Below are 20,488 nucleotides of genomic sequence, written 5' to 3' on the forward strand. Positions count from 1 at the left end.
ACAGAACCAAGAGGGATTCTAACTCAGGAATATCCAAGCAGCTGAGCTGCTACAGGACATGAGGATGGAGAGAGTCCTCTCTGGAGTAAATGGTCTCTAGAACTCCCTCTTCAAAAAGCTGACTTGCTGCCAGATCACCCCAATAGAGCCCACAGTCCGGTGTGCCTCCATCCTGAAATCAGGTGCACAGCCTCCTTTCTGTTTTTTGTTTTGTTTTGTTTTGTTTTTTTATAGTGCCTGTAAGAATCACCAGGGACAAAACAAAAACAAACCAAGAAACCCTTGAGAAAACAGATAATGCATGCAGCAGGGCAAAACTGAAACAACAAACAAGAGACCTGAAATGAAACCCTTGACAGAAACTGTAAAAGGTAACATTAAGGAAACTGCTAAGAGAGTAGGCAAAAAGGTATAGAAATAGAGAATAGGAAAAAATAAATAAGAAATCTTGAAGATCAATCCTGGGAGTAATATCTGACTAATAATAGTGCCAGAAAGAGAAAAGAGAAAACGAAGAAGGGAAGTTATGAAGTTTTCTTACTGTATAAGAAAAATTTTCACAACGGAAGGGTGTGAGCTTCCAACTTGAGAGCCCAGGACAAGGGAGAAACAAAAGAGCCTCACCTAGACACATCATTTGAAAACTTCTGCAGGAGGGGTGCTAAAAAGAGGAGGAGGAAGTGGAGACTAAAAGGAGCAAGGAAGCCCCATACAAAGATAGGGGATCAGAACATCATCGAATTTCTTGGAGCACCACTGGAAGACAGACAACTGTAGAGACAAGTCTCAGAAACTCTGAAAAGAAACAATTTTCAACCCAGAATTCTATGCCCAGCTAAGCTAATAATCAAAGGTGAGTGTGGAATACAGATATTTTCTGGGAACTACAGAAAAAAGTATTTTCTAGGCACCATTTTCCAAAAAGCTACCGAGGACAAGCTCCACTAAACTAAGGAAATAAAGCAAGAATGAGGAAGGATTTGGATCTTGCAAACAAGGAAGCCAGTGCAGGAGAGGTCAAAGCCACGGCCAAGTGGACAGCTGCACAGCGGGGCTAGAGGGAGCCCAGGGCTGAGCCGGGGCCTCTGACGCATTTGGCAATTTGGACAGTGCTACAGAGAGGTGGTGTACATGGCTATCAGAGGATTTGGGAAGAATGAGCAATAGGAACATAGAAAACTAGACAAATGAGAAAACAAACCAGTTATTAGTTCCAGAAAACAGTAGAAGTATGAAAAAAAGAAACTAATCAGAGTATAGTACTAGGATTAGTAAATATTTACATAGTCATGATAACAGAAGTCCAGAATATCTATTTAATGAAAATTTATGTGCTATAACTACTGGAAGTTTGGGGAAGTGGGGAGCGGTGAGAGCATCAGAAGAAAACCAGGTCGTCACTGCCCCCGAGGAAGCCAACGGAAAATACCTCAAAGTGAAGAGGCGAGAAATAGCAGTTAACATATTGTACTGAAGTGTGAAAGTGAATCCAGAGAAAATAGCTTCAAGGATCTGACCGTAGCTGCCTTTGGAAAGTGGAACTGGAATTGAGGCTTCTTGAGACTAGGATAATTTGAGGATGGTTGATTTTTGTTTTCAGTCCATTGTATACTCCTTCATTTTTTTCTTAAAACAATGTGTTTATATTACTTTGAGAAAAGTGAAAATGAAGGAGCAGTAGATATAATTAATCCTCTTGGTAGGTGAAGATACTGATGCTAAGTCTAAGGGGGCATGCCCAAGACCCCAGCATGGCCAACTTAGGACAGGAGGTGGGTCCCCCACTGCCAGGCAGCTCTCAGGTACCAATGACTATAAGCCATGGTCACAGGAAAGATGAAAACTGGAACATTACCATGTTGAATCTCAATCCTCTAATGCTGGAAGGACCGTGTGAAAAAAGTTTAATCCATTTATGCTATGGCTGGTGAAGCCAGTTGGGTTCAGGAGAAACATATGACCATAATTTGTATTTATTTGATCCAAAAGCTTTACTTTCGAAGAGGGGGAAATATGGGACCAGGGGAAATTCCTCTCAATGACCGTGAATTTCCAGGCCACAAAGCAGAGGAGACAATTTCCGTAATATTCCACCTTATTCTATACATGTTTCCAAGCAGCCTTTGATGCCGCAGTTTAGAAAGCAGCCCAGAGCCTCTTACTCTAAAACAAATCAGCTGCTCCCAGCCACCCCTTCCCATCACCCATTCCCCTCCACCCCATCACTGACTCACCCGTGCCTCTCAACCTGCATTCAAAATGGGGGCAGCTCAACAATAGGTGTGGGTTTGGGGGTGTCAGAGCCCTTGCCAGGGCTGGACTCACAAAGTTAATCAGCCATGGGAGCCCCCAGGCCAGCGGAAGACTTCGGAGCAAAAGGACAGCTACAGACCGGGTGTAGTGAGACCTCAGGCCCCTCCAGGTAAGAGCCCGGGCCCTCCTCCCATCACTGTCTCCCCTCCTGCCAGACCTTATTCTCACCAGTACTGCCTCTCGCTTCCAGGCCTTTGTAGATGCTGTTCCCTCTGTCTGGAACACTCTTCCTTTGAGCTTCCCAGGTCGTGGCTCTGGTCACACTCTGCACGGCACTGTCGTCTCTAGGTGGGAACCTGACTCTAGACTGTGAGTCCCTCAGAGGCTGGACGGGTTGTGGTTGCTCTCTGAGCACCGTGGGCACAGTGGCCTCCCCGGGAGTGGGAGGCAATTAATGTTGCAGGAAGGAGGAAAGGAATGAACGTGGGAGTGCCGGGCTCAGGGGCACATCCAGCCTGGTGCCCTGGACAAGCTGCCTTCACCTGCAGAGTGAGGTCTCACAGGGCTTTGGTTCAGAGGGCTCTGGTTCGGAACCACTTGGGGCCACTGCAACAAATGCAGATTGCTGGCCCCCTCTCAGGATTTCTAAGCTTTGCAACCCTTGCGCCAAGGCTCAGCAGCCTTTGTCCCACGTGGCAGCCTTATACTGGCTGATGAGTCTATTTGCTGCCCCCAGCCCTGGTCCCCAGAGGGATTCTGGCTCCTGGCTACTCATAGAGCCTGGAAACAAACAGAACCCAAGGCCCTGCCCCAGCTGCCCTTGCTGTGGGCATTTTCAGGCAGGTGGTCTCAAAAGCATTCAGCTTCTTGTCCCTCAGTTTCCACACCAGCAGAGTCAGGGCTCTGACTTCCTAGAGGGGTGTGCGGGTTAGGCCAGTGTGGAAACATCCTCCTGACCGGGAATGCTCATGAAGGACTCCATGGGCAGGGGGTGTGCGGGGCTGGGCACAGATCACTGCAGGGTGGAGGCGGGGAGGCACAGGCACTGCTGGGCCCTCTCCTGGCAGACCCACCTCCCTCCCTCCACTTCCCACACCCACCCAGTGGAGAAGGCACCACCATTGACCAATAGGAAACAGGTCCGGACAGCGCGAGCAGGGACTCCCCCAAGGTCTCTGGCAGAACTGGGCACTGAGCTGGGCCTCCCACCTCCTCTCCAGGATGGGAGAAGCCCTACCGCATGAAAAACCTTCAAATTCTCACTGCAGCTAATCACCCCTTTGAAATATATTAAATAGGGACAGTGGAGCTGTCTCTGCTGGAGCATCTGGTTGGCTTGGGTCCTGGTGCCCCCTCGTGGCCATTCCTTCAGCTTTCCCCAGCGGCACTTTGCAGTCCTGCTGCCTGAATTGGTGGTTGGAGAAGACGTGGGGTCCCAACTGACTGCAGAGGGCTATTTCGGGTGGAGGAAGGGGTGAGAGGCCTGGATGCCCCTTGGATTCACCGTGCAAGCTTGGACAAGCTCCTGACCACAGCCAAGCCAAATTGTCTGGAGAGATTAGAGCAGGTCATCCTAGAGATGTCTAACCTCCTCCCGCTCATCTCACCAGGGAGTAAGGAGGCCTAAAGATGCTGAGCAGGTGTTGCAGGGGCCCAGGGATGTGCTGGGAGGGCGGTGTGCCATCCTGACACCCTCTAGAGAGGAGTCTGGCTCTGGAGAGGAGGGCTTCCAAAGCCAGGAGAACCTGCTCTCCCAACCTTTCACCCTCAGCCCAGGGCCCAGGGCCTTTCTCCCCCACTGTCCTCACTGTCCTCCCTCCCCAAAGCCTGACTCTTGGTTACTCCTATTGCCCCAGAACCCCCAACACTTCCAGGATGGTCACTGGGCAGCTGGGGGTCCAGTTGGAGTTCACGTCCAGAATCAGCGCTGCCCCAGCCTTGCCCCTGGGGCCCCTTCCCAGCTCCACACCCCTCTGCCCATTCAGTGCTCACACTGCAGACCCCACGGGCCAGTCCTGTCAAGGTGCTGGTGACAGACTCTCCCAGAGCTAACAGCAAACCTCTTTTCTCTCCTCCCTCTCAGACCCCCAGCCCCAGCCCTCCCCTTTGCTCTCCCAGAGTAGGGCATACTGATGGCCCTCTGTGACAATCACGTGACCCTCTCTGACAGCTGGCCTCCAAACCCACAAACAACCCCCATCCTCTGCCTCCTCCATTTGCAGCCTCTTTGCTCTTTTCTCATCGGCACTTAAGGTCCTCAGCTCATCTTGACACACACATCCACAGAGCCCCTTCCCTCATCAACTACTTCTTATTTCTGTCCAACCCTTCAGAGCTCAGTTTTCAAAATAGCAGTTCACACTCATTTATTGTCTTTCCCTTCCTGCTTCACCATCACTCCAAAGCCCTCTTGTTCTTAAATCCACTTGACTTTCATGCGCGTGCTAAGTCGCTTCAGTCGTGTCCAACTCTTTGCGATCCTACGGACTGTAGCCCGCCAGACTCTTCTGTCCATGGGATTCTCCAGGCAAGAATACTGGAGTGGGTTGCCATGCCCTCCTCCAGAGGATCTTTCCATCCCAGAGACTGAACCCTCATCTCCTGTGTCTCCTGAATTGGCAGGCGGGTTCTTTAACACTAGTGCCACCTTAGTCCACTCTTGACCCTCAGCTCAACCAGTTGACGCAGGTCCACACACTATGTCTGCTTTCTCAGGTCTCCAGGCCTTTGCCTGTGCTGTTCCCTCCACCTGGAACACCTTTTACTCCTTTCTTCAAAACACTAATACCCTCCTATTCTTCAGCACCAAGCCTGAGCATCACTTCCTTCGGGAAGCCTTCTCTGATGCTGCAGGCTGGTCTGGCACATCCTCTAAAGGCAGCCCATGATTCCTGGACCCAGCCCCTGGTGTTCTCAACCCCAGGGAATTTCTCTTAGTTTCTCGAATATGAGAACCTATTCCTATCTCACAACCTTTATGTGCGCTGCCTTTCTGCCAGGTCCCAATATCTGCCCATCCTGTCCCCAATTTATATCTGGAAAACTGGTGTCTTCTGCTCCAGGAAACCCCCTCTGCCTCTTTAGAGACCTCCCTGGGTTCCCAGGGCCGCAGGCTTCCTCTGTCACAGCGTTGACCACTCTGGGTGTCACAGAATGCATGCCTGCCTGCCTTCTGTAAGCATAATGGTTCATCATTCCTAGGTACTGTTCTCAGCACTTTACATATATTAATCTTATACCACATAGAACAATTCTATCGTTATCCCTGTTTCACAGGTAAAGAAAATGAGGCCCTGGGTCCTTCATCCAAGGCCAGAGTCAAGCATGCAATGTGCACCCGGCAGAGCTTCCCAGACCTAGAGCTGAGAACCGACGCCTCCAAATCTGGTTTAAATGGAAACCAGCCCCTGAGCAGCTCCCCGCCCCTGCCAGCCCTGGATGAAGGCTCCGCATCCCCTTTCATGCTGTTTATTCTTTTGAACAAATTGTGAGTTTTATAAGACATTCAAGGCCTGCAGTGGCAAACACATGTTCCCGTAGTGAGAATCATCAGACCTGCTGGGCAGAGGGCTGTGAGAGCAGCCGTCTCAGCTTCTTCTGTCTTTGTTCTTCCAAGAGTTGAAGACACTCTCGAGCACCCACAGCCTCTCAGACCAATGGAGAGAGAAGCTGAGCTTCATCTCTGCAGCTTCCCAACACTCTTCACCAGTATCCCCTCACAATGACGGCTCCCACACTCCAAAGAATACCCCCTGCCCAGTCTGCAGCAGCTGAAGCCTCAAAGCATCCTAGGAGAGGAGAAGGTACCACTATCATCTCCACTCAGCAGGGGAGGAAACCGAGGTTCAGAGAGGGGAGGTATCTTACCCAAGGTCACACAGCTGCTTAGTGGTGAAGCCAGGAATTAGAACTTGGGTTTTCTGGCTCCAAAGTTGGTGCTCCACCAACAGCATCATTCCTGCTTTCAAGGCCAAAAAAACAGAAAGATTATGTGTCTCTTGTACCTGGTACATTGTCCTCCATGAATGATGTCTTGGAAAAGCCTGATGTTCTAGGAAGCAGGGGTGTTGCAGTCTGGGTCTGGCTCTGTACCTTGGGAAGTCACTCATCTCCTCAGGCCTCAGATTCTTCTTCTGAAGAACAAGGGGTTTGGACCCACTGAGCTCTGCAGATTCTCATACTTCCAAGGAAATGGCACAGCTGTGTGGCCTCAGGCAGCCCTCACAACTGTCAGGTCCCACTCCCTGAATGCTGACTCTAACAGTGATAAGATGCTCCCTATCTCTTTTCTACCCATTTTACTGGTAACTCTCGGAAGTGTCCAAAACAATGGAGGTTGTTTTCATATCACAAGCATTTCTCAACCAGAACTTGGCTCTTCAAAATAAAATAATTGAACAAGTGCCCCATGAAATGTGACACTACATGAGGTCAGACCCAAAAAAAAGCATTCCAGGAAGAGGAAAGAGCAGGTGCAAAGGCCCTGGGGCAGGAACGAATTTGGAGTATGAACTAAAGGGTCACGGTGGCTGGCACTAGGTGGGTGAGAGGAAGAGTGGCAGCAGGTGGGCCAACAGGGGCCTGGACAGTGATGTCCACAGCAGCACTGTCCCCCACAGCCAAACCTACACACCAAGTGCCAGCAAGAGGGACAATGTGAGAAACTTGGGATGCCACACAGGAAGAATACCACACAGCAGGTAAAACCAGCAGGCTGCAGCAGCCCACAACAATGTAGATGAGTGTGAAAAGAGTCCCAAAGACTACAGCCTAAAATAACTTAAAAACCATTTAAGAAAACATATGGATGTGATGAAATGAAAAAGGAAAGCTAGTGGATGAGACACCAGGATTCAGAATGCTGGCTACAGTGGGTGGGGGAGGTGATGGTAGAATTGGGTACCAGATGGTTGGATGGATACTGTCAAGGACCTGGCTTTTGTCTGGAGCAATGGGATGATGGGTGCTGATCACATTATTAAAAACAAACAAGCACATCAAAGTAGGCTGTGCATGGACCAACGATGAATTTGTCTCATGTACCAGCCTGGGTGGTGGCCTTTTGATTCAGAACCTCCGAAACCAGGCTAAGGAGTTGGGGCTTTATTGGAAGAGCAATGGGAGCCACTGCAGGAGTGACTTGATTTGATTCATATATAAAGGTCACTCTAGTTGTTTACAGATAATGGCGTGGGGAGAAAAGGGAGGCAGGGTGTCCAGTTAGACAGCCACTGCCCCCCACCAGGCAGGAGGTGATGGTGGGGACAGGGGTTAGAGGTGGCTTGAGAAAGCAGAGAGAGCTGTTTTACCACATCCAGTTTGAGATGCGGGGTCAGTTACTTTCTGTTTGCAACTCACACAGATCCCATCTGCACCCTGTGTCCAGTAGGGCCGACCCCTGTGGACAGCATCTCCTGGACTCCTTCACTCTCTAGCTTCCAGTAGACCAGAGGGTGGGAGGAGATAGAATTTGGGTTTGCTCCTCTAGAATTAAAGACATGTGGTTACACCTGGTACCAACTACCCTAAAGAAGAGGCATGGTGCTGAAGCGGCCTCAGGGTTTTGGAGGTTGCATACACTGAGAGTACAGCTCTGACCATTTACTAAGGAAGTGGTGCACCTGCCAGTTTTAAATGGGGCCAAAGTAAGAGCGGCTCTGTATTTGTATCCACTTCTCCAAACCATAGAGTTGAGTGTGGGGAGCAGCGTTCCAACACTCAGCACAAATGTACGCACGACAAGGACTGTAGCTGGTCCGGAGGTGTAAGTCCATCATGTGAATATTTGGCTTAGACGCCCGTGGAACCTACTGCTGGGCTCTGCCCTCTCCTTTGGAGAATTCCCTGTGACCAGTTAGCAGAAGAGAAGCCACTGGGACCCTGATTTACAGACGGGTGTGCTTGATGTGTCACTGCCAACCAGAGTGGATGGGGGCTGCATTATAGTCCCATCTGGGGCTGCAATGAGAAACAGTGGTGAAAGGAGATCCTTCTATGGGTACACTATAAACCTCCTAAAGAGAAACACGAGCAGAACGCTCTCTGACATAAATCACAGCAATATCTTTTGGGGAAAGGGCCTTTCAGAGGGCAACTTTTTTTTGAACTTTTAATTTTATATTGGAGTTAAGCCAATTAACAATGTTGTGATAGTTTCAGGTGGACAAAAAAGGGACTCAGCCTTATACATAAAAGTATGCATTTTACCCCAAACCCTCCTCCCTTCCAAGCTGCCAGATAACATGGAGCAGAGTTCCCTGTGCTATGCAGTAGGTTCTGGTTGGTTACCCATTTTAAATATAGCAGTGTGTACATGTCAGTCCCAAACTCCCTAACGATCCCTTCCCCTCATCCTTCCCCACTGGCAACCATAAGTTTGTTCTTTAAGTTTGTGAGTCTGTTTCTGTTTTGTAAACAAGTACATTTTTATCATTTCTTTTTAGAGTCTGCATATAAGGGATGTCATATGATATTTCTTCTTCTCTATCTGACTTACTTCACTCATGGGCCCATCCATGTTACTGCAAATGGTATTATTTCATTCTTTTCATGGCTGAGTAATATTCCATTGTATATGTACCACATCTTCTTACCCATTCCTCTGTTGATGGACAGTTAGGTTGCTTCCATGTCCTGGCTGTTGTAAATAGTGATTCAGTGAACATCTGGGTGCTTGTGTCCTTTTGGACCATGTTTTTCTCTGGATATATTCCCAGGAGTGGGATTGCAGGGTCATATCGTAGCTCAGTTTTTAGGTTTTAAGGAATCTCTATATAGTTCTCCATAGTGAGAGAACTATATGAGAGTCTCCAATGTAAACTGTAACAATTTACATTCCCATCAACAATGTAGGAGGGTTCCCTTCTCTCTACACCCTCCCCAGCATTTATTGTTCATGGAATTTTTGATAGTAGTAATTTAGACTGGTGTGAGGTGATATCTCGTTGTAGTTTTGATTTGCATTTCTCTAGGAATTAGCAATGTTGAACATCTTTTCATGTGCCTCTTGACCATTTATATGTCTTCTTTGAAGAAATATCTATTTAGATCTGCTCATTTTTTGACTGGGTTGTTTGTTTCGATGATGTTAAGCGTCATGAGCTGTTTATAAATTTTGGAGACTAATCCCTTGTTGATCACATCATTTGCAAATGTTTTCTTCCAATCTGTGGGTTGTCTTTTCGTTTTGTTTATTGTTTCCTTTGCTGTGCAAAAGCTTTTGAGTTTAAGTAGGTCCTATTTGTTTATTTTTGTTTTTATTTCCATTATTCAGGGAGACAGATCAAAAAAGATAGAAAAAGATAACTGCTACCTGACATCCACTTCAGAGGAAGGAGGGATGGCCTGAGATATGGATCTATAGTGATTCATGGGCAGAGGTGTACAGGTTAGCAGGCTGCTCAAGGTTTTGGAAAGAACAAGATTGGAAAACTGGTGAAAAGGAGATGAGTATGTGACTGGACCTCCCAAAATAGGCAGTGTGTGAAATATTCACCTCCCAGGAAGTGTGCACCAGAGGGCAACCACTGCCGGTGAGGCTCTCAGTAACTAGCAGAACACAAGGATCCATCTTGCAGACATCGATTAATCTCTTTCCCCAGTTCAGTGGGCTCATGAACAAAGCGAGTGTGGCAGCAGGTGCTCGGGCTGCCACAACAGACTGGGTGGCTTAAACAAGAGAATCTACTACTCAGTTCTGGACGGTGGGGAGTCCAAGATCAAGGTGCCGTCAAGGTAGGTTTCATTCTGAGACCTCTTTTCTTGGCTTGTAAACAGCGCCATCTTGCCTTGTGCTCACCTGACCTCTTCTGTGCATGTATGGAAAGCCTTTTCCTCAATGATTTGTAGGTGGTGTCTACATATTAGAGAGAAAATAGCCCTTTGTGATAGGTGCCACAAGCTCTTTTTTTGTTCCAGCTGGTCACTTGTTTTGACTTTTCTGTCTTCTTAGTGCCATGAAGAGTTTTTCTTATTTTTACGTAATTGCATTTATCAATCCTTAATTTTATGTACTCTGAATTTTTTGTTATAATTAGAAAGGTCTTCTCTGCAAGGCTATAAAACATCTTTCTTACATTCACCTTAATATTTTATGATTGAATATTCTCTGGCATCTCTTCTTATAAAGACTATTCCTATAGGATCAGGGCCCCAGACATATGACCTCACTTAAACTTAATTACTTCCTTAGAAGTCTCATCTCCAAAAATGGCCACACTGGGGTGTGGGCTTCAACATATGAATTTGGGGAAGACACAAACATTGATCTGCAACAGCAGGGAGGAAGGCTTTTCACAGGCTCAACAGCATGAATTTCCCTGACCAAAGCGGAGCTGAGTGCTGCCGTGGTAGAGTGACTGGTCTGCTAATAACACAGGCCAGTGTTGCCCTGCTCCCCAGGAAACCACAATGATGGCAAGTTGATTACCTTGGATGTCTTCCATCATGCATCAATTAATCCTGATGGAATCTAGGTAAAGACTTGCTTTCTCTGCTGGATACTTCTGCGAGCACCACCATCTGTGGTCTTACAGAAGGCTTTATCCATCGCCATGGTGTGCCTCAAACCCAGAAATGCAATTAATAGGGAAAGCACTGTGGCAAGGGGCTTGCAGATGATGGGATGGCCTGCTGGAGGCTCAGTTACAGCACCAGCTGGCAGGCAGCCCCCTGTGATGATGTAGAGGGTCTGCCTCTTAGGATGGGGCATGCGTCTGAATCAGTGACCAGGGTACAATGCTATCTCCCACCAGGAGCATCCCCACTCACTTTTCCAAAAAATAGCAGCTTTATTGCACATGCCATGAGATTCACTTATTTAAAGTGTATAATTCAATGGTTTTGAGTATATTCACAGCAGTGCAACCATTACCCACAGTCTACTCATGGCAACACCTTCATAACCCACTTATGGAATTTTTGCTTTGTGTCTTTGCAACATAACAGATCCTGTTGGAGTTGTGTCTTTGCAACATAACAGATCGTGTTGGAGCTCTGCCCAGATTCCCTCAGATTCTTCTTTTCCATGTTTGGGCCCCTCTTGGGTTCAGAGTGCTTTTGCTCCCAACAGACGCAGCTGAGGCCTTTTCAGAGAACATCACTTGGGGTTTCAGAGTCTGCCTGGCACACAGGCTCAGACAGCCAGAGGTGCCTGGGCATTGACATCACCCCAGGGTGGCCCTTCACCATTGACTAAGGGTGAAGGAGCAGGAGAACCCAGTTCTCTGGCCTCACACCCAGGGAAATGTGAGGCAGCACGTACCTGCCAGAGCTCCGGGCTGAGGCTGAGCTAGACTGAAATGACATCCCTTCTGGATTCTCTCCCTTCCCTATCCTGCTCCTCTGCTTCCTAGCTGGTCTCGCCCAAGAGCATCTCCTTCACAAATCACTTCCACACCTAAGCCCACCATGGGGCCTACTTTTGGAGGATCCAGACTACAACAGTGGCCATGGGTTCAGCTGCCTTGGGGGTGCTAGTTCTCAAGGCTTCCACCAGGAAAGACCGCCATGGTTCCACTAAATTAGAAGCTGGGCTTCCTCTTGGCTACTTTGAGCTCCTCATGCTATTGAACTGACAGGCAAAGAGTGGTCGAGCTGGTCTGAACAGGTGACCTTGATTACTAAGGGGCATCTGGGCTCTGCTGTTCAAGAGGGAAAAGCAAACTGGGCCTGGAACCTGTAGAGCCACTGAGGTCAGGGAGAGATGCTTCCACAGCTTCTAAAACAGGTGGCAGGAGTCTGCAGCAAATGACAGAGGTGGGCTGACCAAGGACTGGAGCTCTATAAGGAAGAAGACCTGGGTCACCCTCCCAAGCACAGAGCTCCCACCAGCAGAGGGGCTGACAGCATGTGAGGGGAACAGAGAATGAGTGCTAGAAAGAAGTAGGAATGATGATCCATCTCTGCCTCTCAACCAGGTAGAGACCTGGGGCCTGCAGCCACAGTCTGAGTCTCACGCTGACTGGTCAGTTTCTTTCCCCATTCCTGCCATGTAGCTGATGCTCTAGTTCAGGCTTCAGGCAGGAGCATGACTGAAGTGGACATCATTCCAGGGTGATACAGCAGCTGATGGCTTGTGTCCCTCTCCCCGTTCTGAAGATGAGTGGCACAGGGTGAACGGTGACAGTGACTGTTTGCCCACCACCCCAACTATTCTCTGCCCTCCTGCCCTATTCTGTGCCCATGGGGCTGAGTTAGAACACTGTGAACTGCATCCCCTCCACCCCCAACCCCACCCCTACCCATGGCTCTTCTGTCCTGTGGCTTCTGGTTGGGTTTGGCCAATGGAAGGCACCAGCAGGAGATCAGAAGGTGGGAAAAGAGCAAGGTAGGGCTGTTTCTACCCAGTTCCCTCTACGGTCTGAGCCTTTTTTTTTTTTCCCAAGCTAAAGTTATATCCTTCCATGACCACAGTTGAAGACATCTGTGGTCTATCTGAAGACAGCAACCTCCACAGGCTCCAGCTTTCTCTGGGAACGCTAACGCTGTTTTCTAATCTAATTTTGAACCTTCAAGTCAACTTCTGTTTCCTGCCAGGACACCTTATAGACATGCAGGAAGAGAGGTTGCATAGATAAAGCTAACACACAGAGCCCAGGCCAGCCCTTACAGCACACTGGTCTGAGGGTAAGGACGTGGACTTGGACAAGCCAACTCTGGAGAAACAGCACTGTCAAGAAGAAAAGAGGGTTCAGGACTTGCCTGAGGCGTTCCAACATGCAGAAAGCAGGCAGAGATAGGGGAAGAGTGCAATGGATGGAGAAGCGGGTGCGAGGCAGGAACCAGGAGAGACCAGCATCCTGGAAGTCTAGAGAAATGTGTGTAAGATGTGTCTGGAGGTCGAGGGAACAGAGGTCAGAGAACTGACTGCTGGATTTGGTCATGAGGCCATCACTGGTGACCTCGATGGGTGAGTTGGATGTCATCCTTACCCGCGACAAACTCAGCAGAACAGGCAAGTGAGCGCAGTAAAGTTTTGGAGGGAGAAGCGTGGGGCAACAAAGGAGAGCAAGTGGAGACTTGGAGCAGGCTCCATGGAGGTGCTGATGAGGTCCAGGGGTGCGGTGGCCCAGAGAGAGGATGCTGCGTGAATGGGGTATCTTGGGAAATTCTAGTGCAACAGGGATGAAGAGGCATAGGAGACTCTGGAATGGTCAGCCGGACTGTGGGTTGCAAAAGGCCTGCAGGCCAGCCTGGAGAGTTAGGACTTAGAGTAGTGAGGAGCCAGAGGAGTGTTTCATACGGAGGAGGGCTCAGATCAGGGTATTAGAGTGCCTGGGTTGGGATGTGGAGGGGAAATGGCCTCCTAATCCTAAGAGCCCAGCACAAGGCCTGGTTCATCACTGGCACCTGATAGATGTTTTTAACTCTGTGGACAGAATATGAGCTGCTGCTGATGTTGAAGATAGTGGTTGACATCACCCTACAACTGAGGCTAGTATATGGTGTTAGCAAAAAAATTCACTCCATATTGAAAAAAAAAAAAAAAAAAACACAACACAAAAGCCAGATGTTGAAAAACACCAACTTAATTAAAGACTGACAGGGAAATGGTCAGGGATTCCAATTCAGATAGGTTTCACACATTTCAGAACGAGGTGTTGTTGCCTCTCATTTCCCCAAGTGGTAGGGATGGGGGAGCAACTGTTCCAGCAAATTGCTGACAACATTGGAAGGCAACTCAGTGTTTGCTGGGTAACTGGATTAGAGCTAGGAATTAATTTCCATGAATGTGGAAAAACAGCCAAGTCCACACAGAGTGTTCCATGGACTCCATCTACTACCAAGAAGAAGAAAGAGAGAAAGAAAGGAAAAAGATGCTCTGATTTCAATTAAAAAAAGAAAAAAGATGAAGAAAAGACACCACCCAGCAGCTAATTACTGACAGGCCAATGCCTGTGTTAGCTCAAATGCAAGAGCTGACATGATAGAATGTTAGCATCTCGTGATCTGCTGTTAATTAAACGTAGCACAAAGGCATAGTGGAGCTGTACATCTGCTCACAGGATGCGACTCGGCTGGGAGAACCCTCCCCAGCCTGCCTACCCACTCGCTCACCGGAGATGGCATGGAATCCCCAGCCTGGGCTTGAGGGCAGGGGCAAAGGACTTGATGGTGTAGAGGGTGGACAGCCCAGAAGGAGGGAGAGGGGGACTGGGGCCTGCTCATCCAGATGCCCCCTGCAGATCGACTGTGTGTGTGTGTGCCCAGCCAAAGGTCTCTCTGAATGTGGAGGGGTCAGCTTGGTAGCCCTTCTTGAGAAGAAAATCATAGTCAGAGACACCTTTAAACATCTAAGTTAGCATTAACAGCAAAAGATTGGAAAGAACCTAAAAGTCTCATAGCAGGACACTAGTTACATAAATTGAGGTGCATCCATGCAGTGAAGTACTACTCAGCTGCTAACAAGAGTAAGGCCAGGAGGATTTCCAAGCTCTGATGCAGAAGTTCATAACTGGGATCCTGAAGAGCATTAAGGGCTCTGTGAACTTGGCTGGGGGAAAATTACATCTTGATTTTCACTAACCTCTAACTATAACTCCACATTTCTGTCAATTACAAGTGCAGGCCAGCCATTCCAGTAGAATTGGCAGTGACTTGGTCACCAAGAGAAACCACAGATTTTCTTATATCACTTTACAAAATATTAATTATATTACTACTTAGAAACTGTTGATAGTGATTAGATCCAACAATAGATTTTGTTTTTTAATGTGTTAGTAAAAAATATGTGTTTTACAACCACAAACATATTTCTCTATTTTGACAAGTACATTAAGCATAATTGATTTCCTCTGTAATTTTATGTGCTTTATTTTTATCCGTTTAAAGCACTGATCTGAGAAGGGATCATAGGTTTTGCCTGGCTGACAAAGGAGTCCATGACTCAAAAAAGGCTCAGAAATCCTGATCTGGTGTTAATGAAGAGAAGTGTGCAGAACAGTGTGAATCATGTGCTCCCCTGTGTTTGTTTTTTAAAAAAAACTATCAGTGGAACAGATTTGAGAATTCAGAAACAGACCCACACAAATAGGTCTTATCTTTGACAAAAGTGCAAAAACAATTCAATGAAGGAAATATAGCCTCTATACACATGGTATTAGAACAACTGGACATCCACAGGCCCATAGAAAAGAATCTGCCTGACTCAGGTTCGATCCCTAGGTCGGGAAGATCCCCTGGAGAAGGGAATGGATACCCACTCCAGTATTCTTGCCTGGAGAATTCCATAGACAGAGGAGCCTGGGGGGCTATAGTCCATGGGGTTGCCAAGAGTCAGACACAACTGAGCTACTAACACACAGCTTACAGGCTAAAAAATGAATCTCAACCTCACACCTCAAACAAAAATGAACTCAAATATAAAACATAACACTGAACCTGAAAAATCTGAGTGGGCTGCATCAATTTGCTGCTTATGATAGCACCTCATTGGGGGAAATTGGGTAAACAGTATGTGAGATTTCTGTGTTATTTCTTAGAACTGCTTGTGAATCTATAATTTTCTCAAAATCAAAGTTTAATTAAACAAACAAAAAGGCATGTGCAAATCATCTCTGGAAGGAGACAGCAAAAACAGAAGACGTCTCCGAGGAAAGAAATGAGAATGGGTAACAGAGGTAGGGAAAAAAAATCTGTTTCTGGTTGCTACTTTTAGGTTGTTAACCGTTTTCATGAATTGCTTATATTCACAATTCTTTAATTATTTTAAAACAAAAAACAAATAAAAGTCTGGAGAAAGATGAAGAAACAAGTATAAAGAGAAATCATTCTGGTGAAAATCAAAACTGTTTCCTAGGTTACCTTTGAATTAACAGCACCATTATTGATAAATTTCCCCTCTACCTTGTAGAAGGGTGTATATTTAAATTTTAGTAAACTTTTATTATGCATTAAAAAAAATCAACTTCATGCTTCTTTGCTCATTTTCAAAATGAAAATGTATATTAGTTTCTCAGTCATGTTTGACACTTTTGCAAGCCCATGGACTGTATGTAGCCCACCAGGCTCCTCTGTCCATGAAATTCTTCAGGCAAGAATACTGGAGTGGGTAGCCATTTCCTTCTCCAAGGGATCTTCCCAACCCAGGGACCGAATTCAGGTCTCCTGCATTGCATGTGGATTCTTTACCATCTGAGCCACCAGGGTTCATTTTCAAAATGAAAATAAAAGGTTTTTATTTTAAATGATTTTAGTCCTTGTGTAAGATCTGAGCAAGGTTGTTCTTTGTGTTCAGACTGTTGACATGCCTTGAGAGCAGCTGGGCTGGGTGGACTACAGTTGGGCAGCAAGTCTTGAGGGGACCACAACTTCCCCAAAACTCACAACTCTCCTTTGCTGAGAACCAGGAGAGGCCAATGCAGTTAGGAACCTAGCTCTGGACTCAGGTGGAACTCAGATTTGATCCTGGCTTGCCACTTACAGACTGTACAATGAAGAGCAAGAACCTTACCTCTGTGGACCTCAGTTTTGCCATCTGTAAGATGGGGGTATTATGGTACCTGGCTGAAGGAGTCACTGTGAGAATTCACAGAGAGAATCCGTGGAAAGCATTCAGACAGTGCCTAGCACATGGAGACCACAGTGGTTAGCCTATGTGATTCTTAGCCTCCTGCTGCTAAGTCACTTCAATCGTGTCCGACTCTGTGTGACCCCATAGATGGCAGCCCACCAGGCTCCCCCGTCCCTGGGACTCTCCAGGCAAGAACACTGGAGTGGGTTGCCATTTCCTTCTCCAATGCATGAAAGTGAAAAGTGAAAGTGAAGTCGCTCAGTCGTGTCCGACTCTTCACGACCCCATGGACTGCAGCCTACCAGGCTCCTCCTGACACGGTCTCAAAGAGAAGGCTGCCTTCAATCATCTGACCATACAAGTACCATACACTGTGCACTGAGAGGTGGCATCGGAGGTGAGATGATCCTCAGCACACTTGAGCCAGTGCTACAGAGGCAAGGGAGCCTCGTAGAGGTTATGTGATGTGCCCAAGTGCACACAGCCAGGAAGAGGAAAGGAGAAAGAGCAAGGCCCAAAGGCTCTGGGCCATGGCCAAGGAGAAGAGGCCAGAGCTCATCCAAGGGCCTCTGAACAGCTCTCCAGTAAGAGGAGCTGAGGTCCAGGCCTATCAAGGCCACAGCATCCAGGAGTTGAAGGGGCTCTGGGAATCCTCAGAATGGCAAGGAGAGGACCTGGTCCCCTGTCCTAGCCCCAGAGGGGCATGTTCTGTCTGCACAGCATCCCCATCCCACCCTCCAGGAAAACCAGTATGTCATGGTGGGAGGGCTTCTCTCCAGTAGGATCTGGGGGGCCAAAACCTAGAGGTGCAGGCTTAGAAGACACTCCACTCTGGCCACAAAAACAAGAATTCCGTCAGTCCCAGCTCTCACCATGGGGTCTGAGGTGAGGCCCAGGCCACAGCTGGGGCTTGGGTAACAGCGGGTGTTGACAGCCTTCTGGCCCAAAGACCATGAGGGCCCTTTCCACAATGGTCACCACAAAGCCTACTTCATCATTCTCTCAGGAGGTTTAGCTTTCTGGGCATCAGTGAATAGAGTGGGCAGTGGTTTCAGGAGGCAAACATCCTCAGGCTGCTCTCCCTGGGCTGTGCCAGAATCTGCCCAGAAACAGGGGTGCATTCAGGTGGTTTGTGTTCAAAAAAAAAATCTCAAGATGGTAATTGACGGCATAATGGAAATTAACAACTCTCTAACTGGAGAAGGCAATGGCAACCCGCTCCAGTACTCTTGCCTGGAAAATCCCATGGACAGAGGAGCCTGGTAGGCTGCAGTCCATGGGGTCGCGAAGAGTCGGACTCGACTGAGTGGCTTCACTTTTACTTTTCACTTTCATGCATTGGAGAAGGAAATGGCAACCCACTCCAGTGTTCTTGCCTGGAGAATCCCAGGGACGGCGGAGCCTGGTGGGCTGCCATCTATGGGGTCGCACAGAGTCGGACACGACTGAAGCGACTTAGTAGTAGTAGTAACTGGTGCATCACTTCATGGCAAATAGATGGGGAAACTGTGGAAACAGTGGCTGATTTTATTTTGGGGGGCTCCAAAATCACTGCAGATGGTGATTGCAGCCATGAAATTAAAAGATGCTTACTCCTTGGAAGGAAGGTTATGACCAACCTAGACAGCATATTAAAAAGCAGAGACATTACTTTGTCAACAAAGGTCCGTCTAGTCAAGGTTATGGTTTTTCCAGTGGTCATGTATGGATGTGAGAGTTGGACTATAAAGAAAGCTGAGCGCTGAAGAATTGATGCTTTTGAACTGTGGTGTTGGAGAAGACTCTTGAGAGTGCCTTGGACTGCAAGGAGATCCAACCAGTCCATCCTAAAGGAGATCAGTCCTGGGTGTTCATTAGAAGGACTGATGTTGAAGCTGAAATTCCAATACCTTGGCCACCTGATGCAAAGAACTGACCCATTTGAAAAGACCCTGATGCTGGGAAAGATTGAGGGCAGGAGGAGAAGGGGACGACAGAGGATGAGATGGTTGGATGGCATCACCAACTCAATGGACATGGGTTTGGGTGGACTCTGGGAGTTGGTGATGGACAGGGAGGCCTGGTGTGCTGCGGCTCGTGGGGTCGCAAAGAGTCGGACACAACTGAGCGACTGAACTGAACTGAACTGAACTGGTGCCCAGGGATGTATGTTGCCCTCTGCATGCCCTCGGCCTTTTATAAGCTGTGTGACTTTGGTCAAATCACTATTTGTCTCTATGCCTCATTTTCCTTTATAAAATAGGAAATGATACCATACCTCTTCCCTGGGTCATTGTGAGGATTAAATAAGGGGAGGGGTGCAGTGTTTGGCACACAGTAGGGTTTCAGTGAAGGCTGACTCCCTGTTCTTCTGCCCATTCTGTGATGCCAGAGCAGAGCACATGTGCAAAGTTGAGTGAGTGGCCAGAGGCAAAGCAACTCAACCAACCACCCAATAATGCACAAAATGGCCTTGAAATTCTGCAACCAGCCCTGGATAACTGCAGTCCTAACCTATGCTGAGCCCATGCTGGGAGTGGGGACAGAGAGACAAATGAAACCTTGTCACTGTCCCCCAGGAAGCTCAGGGTTTGTGGGATGGTCACCTACTCAGTGGGGTCAGTGTGACAGCGGGCAGCTGAGGACCTGGGCAGGTCCCACAGGCTGAGACCCTGGAGGAGGGTTCGCCTGGACTACGTCTGAAAGGGATAAGTAAAAGATGAGTGGGTGAAACTGGAAAGAGTCTACGAAGAAGGCTCAGCATGAGCCACAGAGCAGAAAGGAGAGAAAAGGTGGGAGGATACGGAACATGGTGCTTGAAGCTAGTGTATGAAGACAAAGGTAGTAGAGCATCTATTTCACCAGCAGGGTAGTGCAGAGGTGATAGCTGAGAGGTTGATGATCACAGCCCAGTCCAGAGACTCATCGTTTTGATTTCCTAGAGAGATCCCAGGTCTCTGGGGAGCGCTTTAAGCGTATTCCTCCAGCCATGCTTGCAGAAGCGCAGCAATGGACACTCCAGCTTTTGGGAGGTTGGTCGCTAAGCAACAAGCCCCGCCCCGGCGGGCCTCCACGCGGCCTCTACTGACGATGCTCTGCCAGTGCACCAGGCTTCATGGAATGCTGCCAGCTGCCTTCCACCCTGTTCACCCAACTCATAAACAAGTCTTGGTCACTTAGATTGAGCAGTGCTGTCCCTGACGGTCAGCCGACGGTCTCTCTGCTTCCAATCTTTTTCTGCATGGGCCTGGCTGAGTCCACCCCTACAGGAACTAGCTAGGCTGGGCCAGCCAGTGGAGGAGAAGCTGGAGAGGTGGGCAGACAGGTTGTGCTAAGAATGTTGATCTCACAGCAGTAGGGAGCCATGTAAGATATGTGAGCAGGACAGCAACATAAGCGGATCTGGTGTTTAAGTGCTCATGTTGAAGCTGCTGGAGGACTGCCTGGAGGAGCAGGGCACTCAGGGAGCATGGATTAAATCGGCTGGAAAGGCTACAGGGAGCAGGGGTCCATGGAGCCCACCAGGGTAGTAACTATGGTGAGAGTATACAGGAAAAGGACAGACAGGCTCTCAGCACTTGGGGTTCACTTAGGGGGAAGGGAGTTTGGCAGGGTCCCACCCTCACCTATGGTTTGTCTTTTCACCCCAGCAGGCACCCTCAAGGCTGCAGTAAAGTTGCTGACTGGTCTCTGAGATTCATCAGTTCACAGGCTTACAGAAGAACTGAGCAACCCTCCCCTTCC

This window comes from Giraffa tippelskirchi, chromosome 5 (genome assembly GCF_054371585.1).
Source record: "Giraffa tippelskirchi isolate mGirTip1 chromosome 5, T2T-mGirTip1v1.2.pri, whole genome shotgun sequence".
In the NCBI taxonomy this organism is placed as follows: Eukaryota; Metazoa; Chordata; class Mammalia; order Artiodactyla; family Giraffidae; genus Giraffa; species Giraffa tippelskirchi.